Here is a 20,483-nt window from a genome sequence, read left to right as displayed (position 1 = left end):
ATTCTACCAACCTTTTTATAATTTTTTAGTTTTTTCCACTCTTCTTGGAGAACTTTGGATTCTAGTTCACAGGTTTCTCCAAGAATCGTACCTTTCAGCAAATGTCAGTCAACTCTGTGTCGAAGGACTCGATTAGGTTCCTCTGACTAGCATTGAGGATTGTGAGCCTGATCTGCCAAGGGATAGGTAGAATGATGAAGAATGATGGTGCCGAAGCCATTAATATAAAGATAGTCAGAAAATTCTTTGAGTGATATCGATGCAGAAAATTCTTTGAGTGATATGCGAACCGTTTCAGTACACAGGGGTATTCCATGAAAAGAAACATGGAAGAAGTATCAAGCTTGGAAAAAATAGGAAAGATATGAGTAGATTACCAAAGCGATACTTCAATAAAAAGGGAATAATAATCGATCGGCAAATTGGGATTATGACTCCGTAGATACTGATAGTATGATGACAGACATCTCCTTGGCCTCTTGATTATACACCAACAAGATGTCGAAGGCATTATTTACATCTCAACTCAGCAATCCAGCTAGCAGCTAAGAGCAAGCGTCACAAGGATCATGCAGTGGAGGGTTATGTGACTTTTGCTGAATTGGATAGAGTTCTAGCCGTGATAAATTTCATCTAGTGAGAAAGTATAGTTTGAAGGAAGAGGGTTTGGTCATGGTGTTGATAAGCAGGATGAAAGCATAGGACCCGACCATCACACAAGATGAATAGTTGGCAAGAGTAGGTCAAGTGATTTAATCAGTATCCAAGATATTCCTAAAGTATAGAAGACCATATTATAGGCCGAAGTGAAGAAAGACGACCAATGTAAGATATTTGAAAATCTGAAAAAATATGATTATTAGCCTAACAATTGTCGGGCAACCATGCTGGCAAACATGAATAGTGATGGATAACTAGTGTCATATATTAAAACCATCAGAGTGTACAATTATTATCTATTAGTATAAATAAATAGAAATTGTACTTTGTAATAGAACTTCGGCAATCAATTTAATGTATTCTATCTTATTTTAGTCTGTCGTATTTTCTACCTTAGGAGTAAGAGTAACTTAACTTTCAATATGGTAGCCCAACACTATATCCTTATCGTAGCCCGATGCTATGCCCCTCCATTGTAGCCTAACGCTACATCCCTTATCTATCTCCATTGAATGGTGGTGTGAAGGTGGCAAAAATCTACGAAGGTCAAACATCTAGACCTATGCTATTCTCTAGCATCCTAACTTCGATCAATTTTCGGCTGATCCGATATTGGTGGTATGCTTGCATGCACTAACTCGCACTACTTAGCTTGTCACCATTCTTTTCTACTATATCTAGATGGGACTTTTTCGGTGGATCCTGCAACATGTCTAGATAGAACGTAAAGAGCACCAACAGTTATATATATTATATTAACTTTTTGTTATGCATATTATAATAATCATTATGTCAAAACTGTTATTGATTGTATATATAATATAATAACTATTATTTGTCTAACAATGTGTGGCATCAAAGTTTTACTATTAATATAATTTTTACAATGGTAGTGTAATAAAATATGTACATAAAATAATGAAAGAATAATTATGGTAATTTCAAATAACTATTTGTTTAATGTTTTCTCTTTTTTTTCTTAGAAGGTATAAGCTCTAACAGGAAAAAAGTGTTAAAAATTTGAAATTTTAACTAATATTTAATTTAAATATACTATAGCAAAAATGACTTTTTCTCACTCTTAACTTCCGACGCAAAAGAGAAGCGTCAGCAATTTGATCACTGTGCCAAAATTTGCCGACGAATTACACGATGCTTTTGAGTGTCGTGGGAATCCTAAGCCTTTGACGATGCTTATAAGCATTGTCAGAAGCCAAAACTAGCCCAGCTAATACGACACTTTCTAAAAGTGCCGTCGAATGCTTAGGCTATAACGACAACGCTTTCTGAAGCGTTGTTGGCGGCCCACTAAGCTAAGATGACGCTTTCTAAAGAGTCGTTGGAGGCCATTCCACCAATGTAGGCTAAGACGATGCTTTCTAAAGTGTCGTCGGAGGTACCACAGTCATCTACCTGCCCACGGAAGTGCGACGACGTTTTAGAAAGCATCGTCGAAAGCCACTTCCAACCCGTCGTAGAAAGCATCACTAAAAAAGCGTCGCTAAAAACCGACCTCTAGCAATGCTTACAAAAGTGTCAGCAAATATTTTTTTAACCCCTACTTATCCGACGCTTTTGCGATGCTTTAAAAGACATCGGCGGAAAAATTGCCGACGCTTATAAGCATTAGTATAGGATTTAAAAAGTGTCGAAAAAGATAAGATTTTTTATAGTGATAGTATAAATGCAAATAATAAAAGTCGTTTGTGTTATACAAGGACATTGAAATACTAAATATTCCGTTCTACTAGCTATTTTATTTTTCTCTCTTTGAATATGTGATGCAACGGAGGGGGCGAAACCATTGCGGCAGCTTTTTTATTACGGTCATTACTTCAAAACCTTGGTTATTAATAACAGCCAAATAATGCATCGATACTAGTAGCATGTCTGATATTGCCTGTCAAAATTCAGGCCGGGAGTAGTGGACGAGGTGTCAAATAGAATATGGTCAGTAGGACTCGGACGAAAAGATCCATTTGGATGTAGGAGACCGACCTAAAAATAAGAGTGAAAAGATTGAAGGTCGTCTAATTTTATCCGATGAAGAATCTTTCGATATTTAAGTCAGATAAAAATTTAGAGGAACAAGGAAGGCTTAAAAAAAAAAGAAAGGGCATAAAATTGCAAAAGCAAGCATACTTAAGGTTCCCCAAATATAAATTATATATAACGAGAGTCGTGCCTATTAACTGCTCAATATCCATCTGCAAGTTACGCACGCCATTGGGTTTAACCGCATAGAGGGCCCTATGGCAAGCTGCAAACAACAAACGAATCTCCCGGTGCCTTGTCTAATTCCATGTTGTTAATTGAAGAGCTACCAGTCGTAGTGCTTTCTGTCCTTTTCTTTTCCACTCCCACCATTCGTGGAGAAGATGTGGCTTATTTTTGCTTGGACATAAAGCTTGAATGAAAGGCTACCATGCACAGATACACGACCCGTTTTAGATGTCTATTTACATCCAAGTAGGCTGGCAGCTTAGTTTCCAAGAGAGCATATTTCAAAATTCTTTTTCAGAACAGCATATTTTAAATTTTTGTGCTGCCAAGGGAGCATTTATGAAATTCTTATATTTACAACGAATTTTAGTCATGCAATATAACTACGGCTGATTCTCTATAAATTATGTGTCTTGAGGATTTACATATCAGCAATCACATGTTTAGTCCTTGCATTAACCAAAAAGAAGCTTTAATCGGCATAACAATGTGAACCAATCGAGTGCAATATTGGTGGTCCAAAATAGCAGCAGTGGCGGTCCCGTATATCCATTAATTTGGACAACAATATTTTTTCATGTCTAGGTCCCAACATCAATAATGCCATGAGAGCGAGAAGCATTAGCAATGCAGGACATCATTATCTATTTTACTAAGGAGCAGGATTAGGAAAACACTACAATGCCATGCTTGCACCTAGTTATAATAGTCATTTGTTTCTTCTAGAAAACAAAGATTAGAGATGACGAGTCATATGTTTCATTAAAGACCTCGTACCAATCATTTTAGTTATAAGCCACCCAAATAAATTGAACACTTAGCTAATATTCAAATCACAAAGACATGATAAATAAGTCTTATGAATTTTATCCTTATCGCAATAACCGCCCGCACAAGAAAATGCTGAATCATATGTCTATCAGTATATCCTCTCCAAACATGGCTAATGAGCCCTATCTCAGTTAGTTAGCATCAATCTTGTGGTAAATTCAGATAGTAAACTTTCTTATTTTATCTTTCAAAATATAAAATAAAAAATAAATTAAATTTTTTTTTTTGAGATTTATGTTTATTACAATTACATCCAATAATTTATAAAATCTATACTAACATCTAGTTAGATTAAGAAAATTAGTAAAACCGTTGACTTATATAAAAAGTCAAAATTGCCATTGGATGAAAAAGGGATGCATGCATTTTTCTTATATCCTTTAGGTGACTGTTATAACATTTAAGGTTATTTTGGTCATGTTAAATCTTTTTCTGATGTGGTATTTGGATCCTATTTAAAATTAACAGTTTGACTAATATTCTATTAAGTTATAAGTTAAAATATTGCATAAAAAAATAGACTTTAAGAGGATAAGCAAATATTTTTTTAAAACTATTAGATGTATGTGTAATTTATCTCTAATCTCAAAAGAATTTTTGTAGTTTATTCAAATAAAAAAAAGTTTATAGTCTTATGCAATGCTATCTAGATGCTAAGTTATGGCCGTCTTGCGTCACTCTCTACTGCTAAATCCAAGTCTATATTGATGCCAAGTTATGGCCGCATGATAACTCACCTTTATCATGCAAGATTAGGAGAGTACAGGTGCAAGGTTCAGGGATGCATGTGACTTCAAGATGAATACCTAATATTGGTTGGGACCTACAAGGCCTTTAACTCACCTAGAATAAGACAATTAGGGATTTAAGCTAAGGGCTAAAAAAGATGATTAGTAGCTAAACCTCATGTCTAACGTCTACCAAGATCGCTCTAGAATCTATCGAACCTGACATGCAATCCACCATGCATAGAGATAAATATTCAAAGTGCACCCTTAAGGGATTATGCTTTTACTGATTAATATATGGATTACGATGACTTAAAAGTTATAGGTACATTTAGGATATGACACCAACATAGTAGAGGAAACGGAACATTTTGAGTAGTCTTGCATGCTAAAACCAATTTATGTATCTCCAGACTTTTCTAATGGCATTTATGTTGCCAGCCAAACCTAATTATCTGATGGCTATTTAACTCGATATAAGGTGACTCAGAGACAAAGTAGGAGTTCTAGACCAAATTTCCAACCGACAGCATGCTGACTTCTTGTTAGACTCGGCAGCGCTGCCACCGCTTCAATTTGTTATCTTTTTAATTTGAGTTCCAATTGACATGATTGTGGAAAGTTATTTGATACTCAAAGTCTATCTATGACGACTGCTGTTATGATATCTTTGAAATCGACATACACTAGATTATTTTTCTTTCTGCAACTTGACTTAATAGACAAAGTCTATGGATCGGTTGGTTATCACATAGCTCAAGTCATTTGGATGTCAAATAGGTCTCTCATAATGCCTGAGATAACACGATTTTCTGTCTGTCCATTACATCATAAATTTTAATTTTTGGTCTTTTGTCTCATTCATTTGAGACCTTTTGTTACAACTTTGATACAAGATGGATCATGTGTCCAAACTAGCGAGTCCCAGAGCAACATCAAGTAGTTTAAGCTTTTTGTTTTGTAATTTTTGTTTGGCTCTTGTTGTACTGGGCATTGGGGATATAAAGGTCCTATTGCTCCAAATCTGACTATACACCTATTTTCTAGAGATCTGACGTGTTTATGACCAATGTAACCAATATGCTCACTAAGAGGGCTCGTTCCTTTTCTTTTTAGAGTATTTTAGGTTCTTTTACGAGGACCCCTCTCATAAAGATATATACTTCAGTTTCCTTTCCTCCGGTCTTCCAAACCTACCTAACTAGTAATCCCAGAGGATGATATGTCCCCAGCAAAGAAAAAAGCTGTAGGACTTCCCTAGAGGGATTTTTGGTCTCCAGAGATCTTCGTGTCAACTTCATTATATATAGATCAGTCAATATAATAAGTGTTCTGCTGTACACTACTATCCTAACTTTTTTGCTCGTCAATTTGGTCCAGTCCCTCTACTCTCTGAATGCTTCCCTTTCTGATCAGCTTCTTAGATTGCATTAGCGGATTTCTTTTGTGAGTAGTTATGCTTAGACTATCATTTTGTCCCTCTTGACTTTTGGCTTGCTATGATTAGAGAGTTCTCTCTGAATGCTTCGCTTTCTGATCGACTTCTTATCTCTGAATCGCATTAAATTGCATTAGCAGAATTCTTTTCTAAGCAGTTTTACTTGGACTATCATTTTGTCTCTCTTGACCTTTGGCCTACTACAACCAAAGAGTTTATGGGTTGCTGGGATGCTCAAATTACCAATATTCGGCATGAAAATACCATCTCCATCTTAGACTGCATTGATATTGACTGTCCTCTTGACTCGATACATTATGCTCTCTCTAATTCACAAGAGATTGGCAGTAAATCTCTAGCATTTGTAAGAAAATTGTGGTTCTTGCCAAAGGTAAAAGTATTCTTTGGACCAAACTAAGTTGAATTGTTTGAATGGATGGTTGCAATCATTTTTTGATCGATCCCTAACCTATTGACAGTTTCTTTTGTTCGGTTGGTCTCAAAGACTGAAGTTACCGCCTCCCAAAGAATAAAAGTTGTGGTTCACAAAGGGGCCCATAAAGACAGAAGGGGCCACATATTCCAAGTTTGTACTATTGGGTATTAGGAAAAACTTGGAAGATGAATCATTTGACATCACTGCGGACATTATGGACTCGCCGCAGGCCAAATTTTTAGAAGATTGGGCTCTCTCGATCGGATTAACTCTGCGGTCTCCACTGATCTTTTCCTTGAGAGACTCAAGTGTCAAGTACCTTTCGATCTTTGTGATCGATGTTATAGCTGATATTCCAGGGCACGGTGGTATCCCGTACATCCTCGCTCCCATTCCAAGCTTCGGTTTGTACCCTTGCTGCTCCCATTGAACTCGGTAATACTAGCTCACCACGATCTATATACAGCCTCCGCATGAACAACCTTAATGCTTCAACTTCACCATTCCTCGAGAACCTACTCCAGTTGAAGGGCCAATCACATCAATCACTTGAACATCTGATCAAGGCCATCCAAGTGGCTACAAGGTTTAAGATGGGCATTGTGAACCCCAATCCAACAACTATAAACATAACCTTCAACCTGAAGTTTGTAAAATCAGTATTCAAACATCCTAAAAGAAGAAATCACTGGATTGCATCAAAATAGTGTAAAATGGTTTTTTTTTTGTGTAGCTCATTAAAGACAAAACCTACCGAGATATGATCTTGTTCCTATTGAGCCTAAAGCTCAACCTAACTAAAAAACATGAATCAAATGACTCCAACACTTCTCATTGCAAACTTCATGTTAACAATATCAATCTTGCTATGCAAAGCTTCAAACCGCTTTCCCACCCATCCTTAGTAAACATATCTACCAACTAATTATTTATGGAAAGTGGAAACAAATTGATTTCTTCATTTGAGATTGATGAACCTCAATATGATTTGTCCTTGCATGAGATACCGGATCCCTTGCTAATCAGATAGCACTTTCATTATCAAAATAAAGGGGAACAATATAATTGATCTCTCGACCTAAATCCCTAGACAATTTAGTGAGCCAGGCTGACTCCTTAATTGCTGTCATGAAGGCATAATACTTTGCCTCTACAGAAGATAATGCAAAAGTAGACTGTATCTTACGACACCAAAAAGAATTCATCAGCATAATTAGGGATAGACCTACATGTATCCACTTCATCAGCATGATCTCCAACTGTAAAGCTAGTAAACTTGATTGAAGAGTTATTAGTATATAAAATACTATAACCAACAGGCTTAGCAATATACCTCAAGATTCATAAAACTGTATCAAGATGTAGCCATCTAAGACTTCATAAATATTCGCTAACAATGCCACTAACATAAGAAATATCTAGCCACATGATAATTAAACAAATCAAACTGCCCACAACCTGTTTGTTCATGGTAGGATCATCAAGAAGCCTGCCTTGTTCTTTGCTCAACTTTAAATTTGATTCAGTTGATGTCCATATATACTTGCAATTAACCAATCCATACTTCTTTAATAAATCAAGAGCATATTTTCTATGACAAATAAATAGCAATCCTTGAGCTTGACTATTTCAATTCCAATTCTAAGAAAATATTTTAATTCAGCAAGTTCTTTCATCTCAAATTATACAAATACGTTCATGAACAGTATGGACCTCATCAACATCATCACCCGTGCCAATCAAGTCATCAACATAAAAGTAAACTATCACCACACCCTTATTAGTAAACTTCACATATAAACTAAAATCTGCAGAAAATAGAGAATACCTACAAAATAATAAATATTTTCCAATTTTTTTCATACCTTGAGACTACACAAAGATTTCTTAAGATTGCAAAACAACTCAAGACAAAAGGTGTCAACAAAACTAACAGGCTACAATATATAAATATCCTTGTCAAAATCACCATATAAGAAAATACTTTGTAGATCTATCTACTATAAAGACCAAATCTTGCAAGCTACTAAGGAAATAAGTACTTTAATCATAGTTAATTTTACAACTAGACTATAGGTTTCATCAAAATCAACTTATAGTTTTGTCAGAATTCGCTTGCTACAAGCCTAAGTTTGTAATATTCAATAGAGCTATTACTCTTCCTTTTCACCTTATAAACCCACATGTAAGAAATAAAAAAAATACCACTAGGTAAAAAAACTAATCCCATGTCTCATTTTTCCTAAGAGTTGAAATCCCTTCGTTTATGCAACCTCCCAAATGCAAACACTTTGGTCTCATCGTATGAAATGCATTCTATTTGATTAACAATAATAGAAGCATAATAATAAGCAACAGAAGCATAATTTCTATCTCCATGCATGTTAACTGGTTTCTTCTTTCTCTTGCTTCGTAGCAATGGTGATGGATTTTCAGAAGCTTCATGTTTATCTTCAAGTAATTTCATCTCTTCTTTTCTCTAACAATATGTTCCTTTTTTCCCCAGAATTTTAGACATTTATACCAAATTTTCATGGAGTTTTATGATATAGCTACTAGAAATAGGCAAAGATAAAAAAGAATCTGCCTATTGAGTTGGAGAAAAAGAAGCTGGAGAAGAAGAAGGAAGTTGACCACCTCATTTTTCTGAAGCAACATCCTTATGAGATACGTGGTCCTCATCAGCAATTACTTCACTATCTCAAGATTAATGTACTACCAACCTTTCCCAATCTTATCATAACTAAGAAACATACACATGACAAACTTATTATAAAACCTATTTGAGGTTACATCATAATCATGTATAAAGTAAATACATCCAAACACATTAAGATAAGAAATATCAAGGCGCTCCCCGAATAGTTTTTCATAACGGAGTAATATGGTCAATACTTCTTAAAGTTGTCCTATTAATAACATATACTATTGTCTCCATGCACTCCGCTAAAAATTCACATTTTACATTCTTTGTATGAATTATATCAATAGATATATATTCTTCCATTTAGAGTAGTTGGCCAAGTAAACTCTTTACGCATTCCATAACTAAGTAGATAGTTGAAGAATTCTTTTGAAATATATCTACCACCACCATCAGTTCCTAGATAGTCAATTTTTAATTTACAGAGATTTTCAACCATACTTAAATTGATAAAACTTCTCAAACACTTCTAACTTTTCTTCGACAAAAATAGATTTAGGTATATCTAGAGAAATCATCAATAAAGACAATTGCATACCTTATGCTAGTGAAAGATCGAATGCTAATCCTACCAGTGAGATCTGAATGTATCAATTATAGTGGTTGAGATGATCTTATTCAGCTTTTTCTAAAGGGTAGCTTATGCATCTTCCATATTGGCATCAAGTGTAGATAGTGCTAGTATTCACTTTCAGTTTTGGAAGTCTATTTTAACCAGTCCATTGCTTTGCATATCTTGAAGTCTGTCAAAATTGATGAGCGAATCTAGCATACTATAAATCGGTCATATCATGCTTGAGAGTTTGATCCATATAAGAATTGCCAGTAGATATAACATAAGCTTATTTATTTTCCTGCCTTGAGTAATAAGCTTTCTAAAATCTTTAACATTAGCATAAATCTCCATAATACTAGGCCCAAATAAAATAAATACTTTTGTCTATGGTGTATAAAATAGAAATCATTTTTTTTTAATACCAAGTACATAATAAACATTACTTACAAAAAAAAATCCACAAGATTATGTGAGAGATTGATCACCAATACTTTTGATAGGATAAAGTGAATCATCGGTAGTTGCAATAGTCCTATAATCAGTATATTCATATGGAGAATCAAGTATCTCTCTATAGCTAGTAAGATAATTAGAATACCTAAGATCATTAATCCAGTCATTAGCAAAATCAATATCTGTCATATGAGAAGATACAACAATATATACATACTGACTATCAAGACAATTGACATTAACAATAGAAGTACTAAGAACCCAACTATCAGCTCCCTTTTCTCCTCTGCTCCGATGTTGAGGATTAAACCTTAGATTGTTTGAGCTTCACCTGCAAATCTTGAATATCATTACTAAATTTTCTACATCTATGATAATTCTCCTTGAATTTACACTATTTCTTCTATTTAGGATTTTGTCCTCAAATTCTTCAACTAGTCTTTTTTCTAATTTTTTGAATTTGTCATTTTATATTTTATTTTGATTTATGCTATCAGAAAAAAAAATCTCTTCTTTTAGAGGGGATATAGACAAACCATGCATCTGAGTATTAAGTTCTTCCTGATTAATATGTATATTTTTAAGTTATGCTAACGTAGGTTGTTTAGTCCATCAATAAATAGCAAGCATATAAGAACTATATATTTTATTCAAACCATGAACCGATAGTCTATCCCATTTATTTGTTTATCATAGTAAGACTTTTCATCAAGCATTCTAAGCTTATCAAACAATTTCTTCTTTTAAAAAAATACTAGAAGATATTAAGATTACCTTGTTTGAGATCATCAATCTCAATCTCCAAAAACTGAATCCAAACCTCATGAGATATTAAGTGCATAGCTGTAAGAATATTCAATACTTTTTTTGGCACCTCGAAATCTTGAATATGCTGATGATTATTTTTATCCACATTGATTTGGAGAAGATGCATAGCTTTTCTAGCTTAGGCCCTCCACTGTCTCCTTGCTTTTTCATTGCCAAGAGTTTCTAGTGGTATCATTATGTCTTCGTCTTCATGATCTCCTAAAACTCTTGCTCAATCATATAATACTTGATGCAAGACTTTTAATAGTTATAATTAGTGCTATTCAATTTTTTGATCCTTATGAGAGGCATGATAGTAGCATCAGTCATAATGACTCATCTATTGAATTACACCAACAAGAGTTCACACTAATATTGATGCATAGTGAACCACTAGAAGCCCTTTAACTATATCGAGCTACGAATATACAAATCACTAGTCATAAAGGATATGGTTCTAATACCATGTAGAATTTCATACTTTTCGATATAAATCAACATGTCAATCCTAGATCCAAAACAAGGATAAATTAAATCAAGCAACAACGATAGAAGAAAAATATAAAAAATATTGGAGAGAGGAGAAAGACTTTTTTATTCAAGGAAAATATTTGAAAATCTAAATATACTCTCAATTCTCTCTAATACACCTTGCACAAGAAACTTTCCTCAACAAAAAGCCTCATATTACTATCCCCTTACAAAAGTTGAATTTAAAAAAGCTGACATCCAAGAGTCTTCCCATTGTATTTGATTGTGTCTATTGAACCTAAGTATCAACCTAACTAACATGAACCAATACGATCATAAGTTAGAATTATTTAATTAATATCTTGGGAGTTCATGATGCCTTTAACATAATTCGCTATAACATGTTAGAAGAAACTTTGAAACTAGATTGTGTTTTTGAAAGGCACCATATGCAATTTTTACTGCACCACAAAAAGTATCAGAAAGCTACAATCCACCAAAGTTTTTCGTATCATTGCACTTGAAATACTATAACAACCCAGAACCTTACTTAGAAAAGCTAGACAAAATATATTATTTTGATTCTTTGGCCTTGCATAAAGATCTAAAAATTACCAAATGCATAGCCGTTGTGAGAGTAAATACACGACCGCATGGATCCTCATATACTTGCTCCGTTTAAGCTCCAACAACCTTACCAAGCTAAAAGTCAAATTCTATTCACAAGTATCACAAATTCAATCACAAATACAACGATCAACTTATGGCCAGCTCAAATGGGTAGAAACTGAACTGTCAAGACGACAGTGATACTACTGGCCAACCTCGCGAAAGAACGCGGTTGAGTTCATCAAGAGGTGTGCCGATGTCAACACCATTCAAACACCCAATGGCGACCAACGATGCCACTGACGCCGATCAGCACCCCTTGCTTGTTCGCGCGATGGGGGATCGACATCCTCGAACTTTTTTCAGTGGCAACTAGGGAGCGCAAGTTTCTCTTTGTACTGGTGGACTATTTCACCAAATGGGCAGAAGTTGAACCAATGGCTTGGCTTACCGAGGCGAAAGCTCGAGACTTCGTCTCGCAAACTATTATTTGCAGATTCGGGCTCTCTTGAGTAATCATCACAAATAATGGGCATCTGTTCGATAATGCCCGATTCAAAAGATTCTGTACCGAGCTCAAAATTGACTACCGATTCACTTCGGTGGCGCACTCCCAATCTATTGGAGAGGCCGAAGTAACTAACCAAACAATCCTAAAGAGACTGAAGGTGAGACTGGATTGGGCGAAAGGGCCATGGGCTGAAGAGCTCTACAGCGTCTTGTGGGCATACCAGACCGTCTCGAGTCCCTATTAGAGAGACGCCCTTCAACATTGCCTTTGGAACGAAGGTAGTAATCCCACTGGAGTTCAGACCTTCATCGCTTCGGGTGGAAAGCTTCGACGACCAAATAAATTCAGATCAGCTCCAGGCAAACCTCGATATGCTGGAAGAAACTAGAGAACAAGCTTAAATCCACATGATGGCATACCAGCAGAAAGCAGCTCGGTAGTACAACTAAGAATCAAAGGTAAGCTCTTCCAACTTGGTGACCTCGTCTTGACAAAGATTGAAGCATCCCGACCAGAAGAGCTCAGAAAGCTGAGCCCAAATTGGGAAGGCCCATACCGAATAGCCGAAGCTATGCGGCTAGGAGTTTATAGACTGAAGTAGCTCTACAGCATTCTGATCCCATGGACTTGGAAGTCAACATCCTTCACATCTACTATTAGTAAAGTTCATTGCAGTCTGAGCTTATTTCCAATAAAAACCCCCTTGTCTTTTTCTTTCAAATTGAATGACTATGGCAAGCATATTCAACCTGGGACACCCCGGGGATGCTTAGGCCTCGCCAAAGGAGACACCTCGGGGACGTCTAGGGCCTCCTCAAGTCTGAGCCCACTTGAAATTTCTCTAGGACCATAGTCCAGATATGAACTAAAGGGACACCTGGCACTGACTCAGGACGTCCTTCAGCCAAGCCCACTCAAAATTCCTCCAGGACCATAGTCTAGAAATGAGCAACAAAGGAGACACCTTAGGGCGACTTAGGATCTCCTGAAGCCGAGCTCACTCAGAATTCCTTTAAAGCAAGACTCTAGATATGACCAACAAAAGAGCCACCCCGAACCAACTTGGGACCTCTTCAAGTCGAGTTCACTCGGAATCCCTCTGGAGCAAGACTCTAGAGATGACCAACCAAGGAGACACCCCAGGCCGACCTGGGACATCCTCAAGCCAAGCACACTCGAAACTCCTCTAGAGCAAAACTCTAAAGAAGACCAACAAAAGAGACACCTCGAGCTAACTTGAGACCTCAAGCTAAGCTCACTCGGAATCCCTCTGGAGCAAGACTCTAAAGATGACCAAGAAAGAAGACAACCCGGGCCGACCTGGAACCTCCTTAAGCCAAGCTCACTCGAAATTTCTTTGGAATCAAAGTTCAGAGAAGATCAACAGAGGAGACAACCCGAGCCGACCTAGGACCTGCTCAAGTTGGGTTAGCTCGCAATTTCTTGAGAGTCGAACTTTGGGAAGATCAACCGTGAAGCTGAGCTCCACACCGCTCCTTCATAGATGAAATTAAACATAAGGAAAAGAGTTTGGTGCGACGACCCAAACTCAAATCAAGAAATGAACAACAACAAATAAGGGACAAAGTCAGGTACTTTAGAAATTTTCTTTACTTTCATTATCTTTTAGTATATACATTAACCTCGGTAGAAGCCAAGCAAAAAGAGCTACAAGAGAATGTCAAAGCTTGGGGCGACGGCCTAAACTCAAGTAAAGAAAACAAACAACAAGAACAAAAGTCGATGTCAAGTACTTTGGAAAATTCTTTACTTTTATTAGTTTTGAGTTTTTACACTAACCCCAACAGAGGCCAAACAAAAAAAAAGTACATCAAGCTCGGTTTACCTAAGCGAAAAAAAGAAAGAACAAAAGAAATGGAAAAGTTTCGCTCATGGTGGTAAAGAAGATGAAGAGGAAGACGAGGAAGTGAACAAGAAGATAAAGGGAGGAGGCCGAGTAGCCAGGAAACGGATACCAACTAGAAATCGAAGAATGAGAAGGACGCCGAAGTCGAAGACAAGAAACTTTGCCAGAGCACCACTCAAGAAGCTTGGACACTTGAGCGTTCGGGCAAAGAAACAAATAAAGCAAGAAGTATAAACTGAAGGAAGGGGTCACCCTTATACATAGGCGCAAAAGGTCCTAATCAGAGAACCGATTCGGCTACCTGGGTAGATCAAGCCATGTGTCAGCTTAGGTTACAGTGCGGATGATTTACGAAAATCACCGCATTAATGGCGTCTCGAGATAACCCTACATTAATGGCGCCTCGAGAGAGCCCATATCCGACGATGCTTCGAGAGGGCCAATTGACACATTTATTGCCCCCTAACGAGAGCCCTATCCTCGATTGAGGCAACGACTTGACCTTTGTCACCCAAACTGGAATGTAGCTTGGCTACGAAAGTGGAGAACAAGTGATAAAAAAAAATATTAGGCACCTCAACCGTGGACCAGACTGACCTCGACAACCTCAATACAAACTGAGGTAGGTGGCTACGGTTCCAACCGAGGAAGTAACCGACCGAGGTGAGCAACTTCGCTTCTGACCAAAGAGCTAATCGACATGTGCCAACAAGGACTGACAGACCTAGCAATCGACTGTCTTAACAGCAACTAGCCTTACAACAGCTCTACATTCGGTGCGCGATCAATACCGTACACCACCAACCGAGGTTGTACTACTAGCCGCCATCTAACCATCGGCGCACGCGGACCCAAGTAATAACAAAACTGAATCCCCTTTATAAAGAGGCAGTCCGGAGGATCTCGAAAATGACATGCAAGAATAGCATAATACGATTCTTCTCCCTTCGATAATGTTGTCTCTCTATTCTAACTTAGATATTGAAGGATTCCGTACCGGATACTTTTCGGCAAACAGACTTCTTGCAGCCCAATCTAGGGGGAGGCCAACTCCAACACACCTCAACCACTTCTTTCAGCTCAATTTTTAGCCGACCCCAAGGTCATTCCAAGCTGGGCTCCAACAACAATCCAAATTCTGCGACAACAAAGAAACATATTGCTAAAAAGGCCATCTTTGAGTAAAAACATTTCATTACATAATTTATTTTTTTGTACATCAATTTATTAAGCAATATTGAAGCATCTTAAAAAAAACAGAAAGCATATTGCTAAAAAGGGTTGTGGTTCTTGCCTATCATCTTGAAATATTTTCTTTTGTGAAATGAGTTTTTTGTTTTGTGGGTTAGCAAGGGTTGGCATTAGCAGCCAAAACCCATAGCACCGGCAACAAAAGACTTCAAACTTGCTTATAGGAAAGGACGAGAGATCCGAACTGATCTCTCGAAAGCTCAAATGATCGGTGCTGGAAGAGCACATTAATAAGAACCAAAAAGCCCACCCTTATGCCTTTTTTTTATTTTGCTGAAGCGGATGTCTCACATAAATCAAGTATGAATATGCCAAAAAAAAGTCAATAAATAACAAGTCCCGAAGTGCACCGGGTAATCTCCTCTCCTCTAGCCACAAGGTCTTCCTAGACTGGTTAGCCACATACGAGGCTACCCAATCTGCTACCTCGTTAGCCTCACGATACACGTATTTTACATGCAGTGCCATCCCACTACTGATCATAGCCTAGATATCCTTGAGTTGCGTGTGGTGCTCGCGCACCCCCTCCACACCATGCTAAATCTAACCAATAACTATAACCAAATTGCCCTCGAGCATGACAGCACGGGCTCGCAGCTCGCGCCACGTATAGCACACGCCAGTCTAGGCTACTCGCAATTCCACTCCGAGAACCGATATGTCGAAGATCTGGCAGCCCAGCTGCAATTATCCTAGAATCTGGACCTCTGATGATGAAGCCAGCCCCTCCCCTACTCCCGCCATCCAATACACATCCGTCGAAATTTACCTTGAGAAAATTTATCCTTATATCTTGAGTGCTCAACTTTGCCTCTAAAAAATCGGTATACTTAGAGAGATCTCCCTCGTTATAGGAGAGAAGAATGACCGCACCAACGACCACAAGAAGAAAGACAGAGCAGCTGGGCAATGGTACTAGTCATGAAAGACGGTTGTGAATTAGTCTCAATGTGTGTGGAATAACATGTACCCAAGGAAGATACTAAGATAGGAGTTTCTAGTAACAACTAGTAATCTTTGGTCTGGCGATGGTCCAAGGAATCGAGGATATTGGGAACTAACAATTATTTCTTATGGTCTTTTAAAGCTATGTAATTAGTTTTCAGGACATGCCATGTGTGCGTGCAGGGACTGGAGTAGAACACAAAAACAGAAACAAAAAAAAGGGAACCAAATCGGAACAAGTCAATCAAGCTTTCGGCTTTTATTTTCAAAAACTGAAGAAAAATGAAACTATTAAGCAACACATACAATGTTATCCTTCTGTTTTTAAATTTGTTCGTACAAACTTGAGTGCTTTTGTTGACAAAGCTTCATAGCAGAAGTTCTCTGCAAATGCTATCTAAGAACAAATATTTACAGTTTCCTTCATCCATCACACATATGAAATTTTGCTAATAGTTAATAGCCTTAAACTATTAAAAGAATGTCATAAAATAGGAAGCTAGTCAATGAAAATAGCAATTAGATTTGAAAGCGTTTTAACCCTGAGATGTTGCAGCCCGCATATGAATACTGACAGATGCAGACAAAATGAAATTACAGAAACCGCAACCTGTGGGTAAGCCACTATTTCCAAATGTAGCTCAAACAAAAATTCAACTGCATTAGAAGGCAAGCAAGTATTTTCAATTCTTTAGTTTACCTTAGTTTCCCTATACAAAGACAACATCATATACCAAAACCAAGTGAAATAAAACTAACAGCAATAAAACAACACTCTAAGCACAAGGGCACTAGTCCTTTTTCCATTTTTTAGCACCCTAAATAAAAGTACACAAACAAATACAAAAGTATAATCAAATGCAAAAGCATAAGTGTGCTCAGAAGAAATAATCAAATCATAGAGAAGCCTCATATGCCGAGACCTATAATTCAGCTTCTTCATCACAGCTGAAAAATCATACCTCAAAGAATGGTTACTTTGTTAATACAAAGCCCATACACAAAAAAGAAGTGAAATGTAAATATTAAGGATAGATCTCTCATGTTTTTCATAATCCATATGCAGTAACCTAATTATTAACCAGAAAATATATAAATATTATACAAACTCATGAAGGAGATTGCTACCAATCCATCACAACCATCAAGATTCAATAGCTGCCAACTGGCCACCAACAATGTAGTTTCCCATAAAAATGTTTGGAGAGAGAGCAGAGAAAGTCGGAGTGTCTAATTTAGATTGTTAAACAAGGAGAGGAGAAATGATGCCAAGAGGTATCTGCTAACTAATTTTTCTTCAAATCTCTCTCTATCTTAAGTTAGAGATAATTCCAACTTAAAAAAAAACATTTTGTAGAATTTTACCCAAAAAACATCAGGACATGAATTAATCTCAAACATGGAAAGAGGGGGAAAGGAGCTTTTCTTGCAGCTAGGATCTGCCAACCAATAGATGACTATCAACAAATAACTAAACCGCAAGCGTGCATTAATGAAAATTTAATCATCTGAGATTGTTTCTGGAGAAACACAGTTCTGCAACACTCAACAAGACTCAAGAGAATGAACACGACAAGGCTAAAATCAATAAAAAATTAAAAAAAAATATAAGAATAATCCGTTGCAAAAACAAATATAAAAGAAAATTTTTGATCCAATAGTCCAAATGGACAATCATGTATGGCATCAGATAATAAGCGGAGACTAAGTCCACACAACCCTTCAGTGTGTAGGATAAATAATTGCATCAATTGCCATCCCTCCAGAATTCTATACAAATTCCAAAGCTTGCAATGTTGTAAAAATGTTAGCATATAAAGTAAAACTAATGAACACATAGCTCAAAAGTGCAGTAGTAAAAAAAGAGGCATCAGATAATAAGCGGAGTTTTAGTCCACACAACATTTCGGTGTGTAGGATAAGATTTCGCAATCACATCGCTTGCCAACTTAACAAATTTTTGTTCTTAATACATGAATTTTTTGCTGCAAAAAATAGGAATTTTGAGTGGACCATTTGACACCAGAGCAACCAAGTATTATGCATTGGGCTGGTAAGCCAGCCATTTAGCTCTCTGCACCCGTTATATCTCCCCAGACAAAGAATAAACCATCTGAGAAGAGAGTAACTGGTGCAATTCCTTTGCTACAAAACTTATATAACCAAAAAAAAAACTATCTCAAGATCAAAAAGTGGTGTCAGTCGATAGCTCAGTAGATGCGTATTTAATCAAAGACACAAAATAGATCTCAGATGTCCAGAGATAGAAAATTTTCGGCATCTTCATCATAGCATATCAACAAACACTTTATATGAAATTAAATAAGATAAGTTAAGAGAAGAAATAAGGAAATACCGATCTCTCAGATGCTTTCCTTGAAACAACAAGGAAGACAGAGATTGCAGACATTCAACATGGCATCAGTTTCTGACCGCCCGTCTGCTTCGATTCTCGTCATCGAGAGCTCAAAAGATTAGAAGGAGAAGAAGAAGTGGAAATAGAAATAGATACACGAAAGAAGAAGAGGAAAAAGAAATAGATCCACGAAAGAAGAATAGAGATTTTTGATGGAGAAAAAGAGCCACAAGAAGAACAAGAGGGAGAGGAATGGGAGGCTGCGGCGTCCGGCAGGGGTTTAAAACACGAACTAGGGTTTCGATGCAAGGGTATCCAGCCGCATTCTGAAGACCAGGAAGTACCGGGCTGTGGAATGATGCTCCAAATTTTTGGCTCAAAATGGGCCTTACATGATCCTTCTCCCCTTGGGCAGAAGTCAATTTTTTTATTTATTTATTTGCAAATTTTGTTGGGTAGGGTTGGTTTTAGTTTAGCTTTTTATTTTTTTTTTATAAAAAAAACTTTTACACTTCTAAATAACCTATACTAAAATATTTCATGCAAAATAATTTTTTAAGTTATAAAATAAATAATTGGTAGTTGTACTGTTAGCGAGGTATGAAAGCTTAAAAATAATAGGATAAGACATTGTGAATAAGAATAGTTACTAGAAAAATGATTCAAGATGCCCCGTCTAGTTAGTTATTATTTTTTATTTTTTTCTTATGAGACAAGATCATACTCTGCACATCTTGGCAAGCTAGTTTTACTTTTTCGTAGGTACCATTCTATCTTTGCAGCATATATTGCTTGACGAATAAAATTTATGTATTTGTGTTAACTCTTTTAATAAAAAGAATAAAGACTCAATTCGAGCCATTTATGATATTTATTATTATATTTGACACACTACTTTAAAAATTGGACCGACCAAGTAACTTGGAAAAGAAGCTTAGTCAAGGATCATTAAATCATCCATTGGATCAATCTAAGCCAACCAATTCCATCTAATATATTAATTATTAATTATTTATATATAAAATATTAAAATCATAAATATATATAGATTTTTTAGAAAAGTGTGAAATAAAATATGCATGCTTTGTTGACATAGTTCTAGGTTGTTTAACAAATGAATTTTGAAAAATTTATATTTCATGGAATGTAAAAAGTAAGTTTCATGAGGAGCCTTCTCAAGCTTTTCATAAAACTTGTCTTACATAAATTGAAATTTATTAGTATCATTTTAAAAATACTTAGTTGCTCATAGACAACTTCTGTCTCTAAAAGTCCTAGGATTTCTCTTCTTCTCAATCTCTTATAGAGTAAAGTTGGACCTTTTTAGGCAACCATAATGTTCGATAAGACACAATAAATTTGCAGTCCTATTGCAATAAATCAAATAAAAGATTAGTAGAAAGTGGACGGAAGAAGCTTTTGGAATTTGATGAGGCAAGGTATGAGCAAGGAGGGGAGGCCAATTGTGGTGAAGAGTGGTGGGAGATGATGCCATCGCCGTCATTGGCAAGGGAGTTCAGGGAGAGGAGGGCATTAAGAGTGTGAGAATTAGACATTCATATTGATGTGAGAAATTTTGAAAGCAAGGGGTGGGAAGAGGGATAGCGGATTGCATCGTTACAGTTATCAGGTTGTTA

At 36.6% G+C, this 20,483-nt stretch overlaps 1 long non-coding RNA gene and 2 other non-coding genes across 4 annotated transcripts; all 3 read right to left on the bottom strand.

The window, feature by feature from the left end:
• Nucleotides 1-5,151: 5,151 nt before the first annotated feature.
• On the bottom strand, nucleotides 5,152-19,257 carry LOC113463228. 2 transcript variants are annotated; one of them, XR_003387100.2, is made up of 2 exons: nucleotides 18,847-19,257; nucleotides 5,152-6,873 (listed from the first exon to the last, which is right to left on the bottom strand). It is a non-coding gene; the product is annotated as an uncharacterized LOC113463228 (long non-coding RNA). The 2 variants fall into 2 exon arrangements; XR_005512184.1 differs by lacking the exon at nucleotides 5,152-6,873 and adding an exon at nucleotides 10,054-10,360.
• LOC113463230 lies at nucleotides 18,170-18,249 on the bottom strand. The gene has a single exon (XR_003387104.1). It is a non-coding gene; the product is annotated as a small nucleolar RNA R16 (small nucleolar RNA).
• Nucleotides 18,354-18,439, bottom strand: LOC113463229. The gene has a single exon (XR_003387103.1). It is a non-coding gene; the product is annotated as a small nucleolar RNA R16 (small nucleolar RNA).
• Nucleotides 19,258-20,483: the final 1,226 nt, after the last annotated feature.

This window comes from Phoenix dactylifera, chromosome 6, assembly GCF_009389715.1.
Source record: "Phoenix dactylifera cultivar Barhee BC4 chromosome 6, palm_55x_up_171113_PBpolish2nd_filt_p, whole genome shotgun sequence".
Classification (NCBI taxonomy): Eukaryota; Viridiplantae; Streptophyta; class Magnoliopsida; order Arecales; family Arecaceae; genus Phoenix; species Phoenix dactylifera.
The sequence above is the reverse complement of the archived record's forward strand: the minus strand, read 5'-3'. Positions and strand labels throughout refer to the sequence as shown.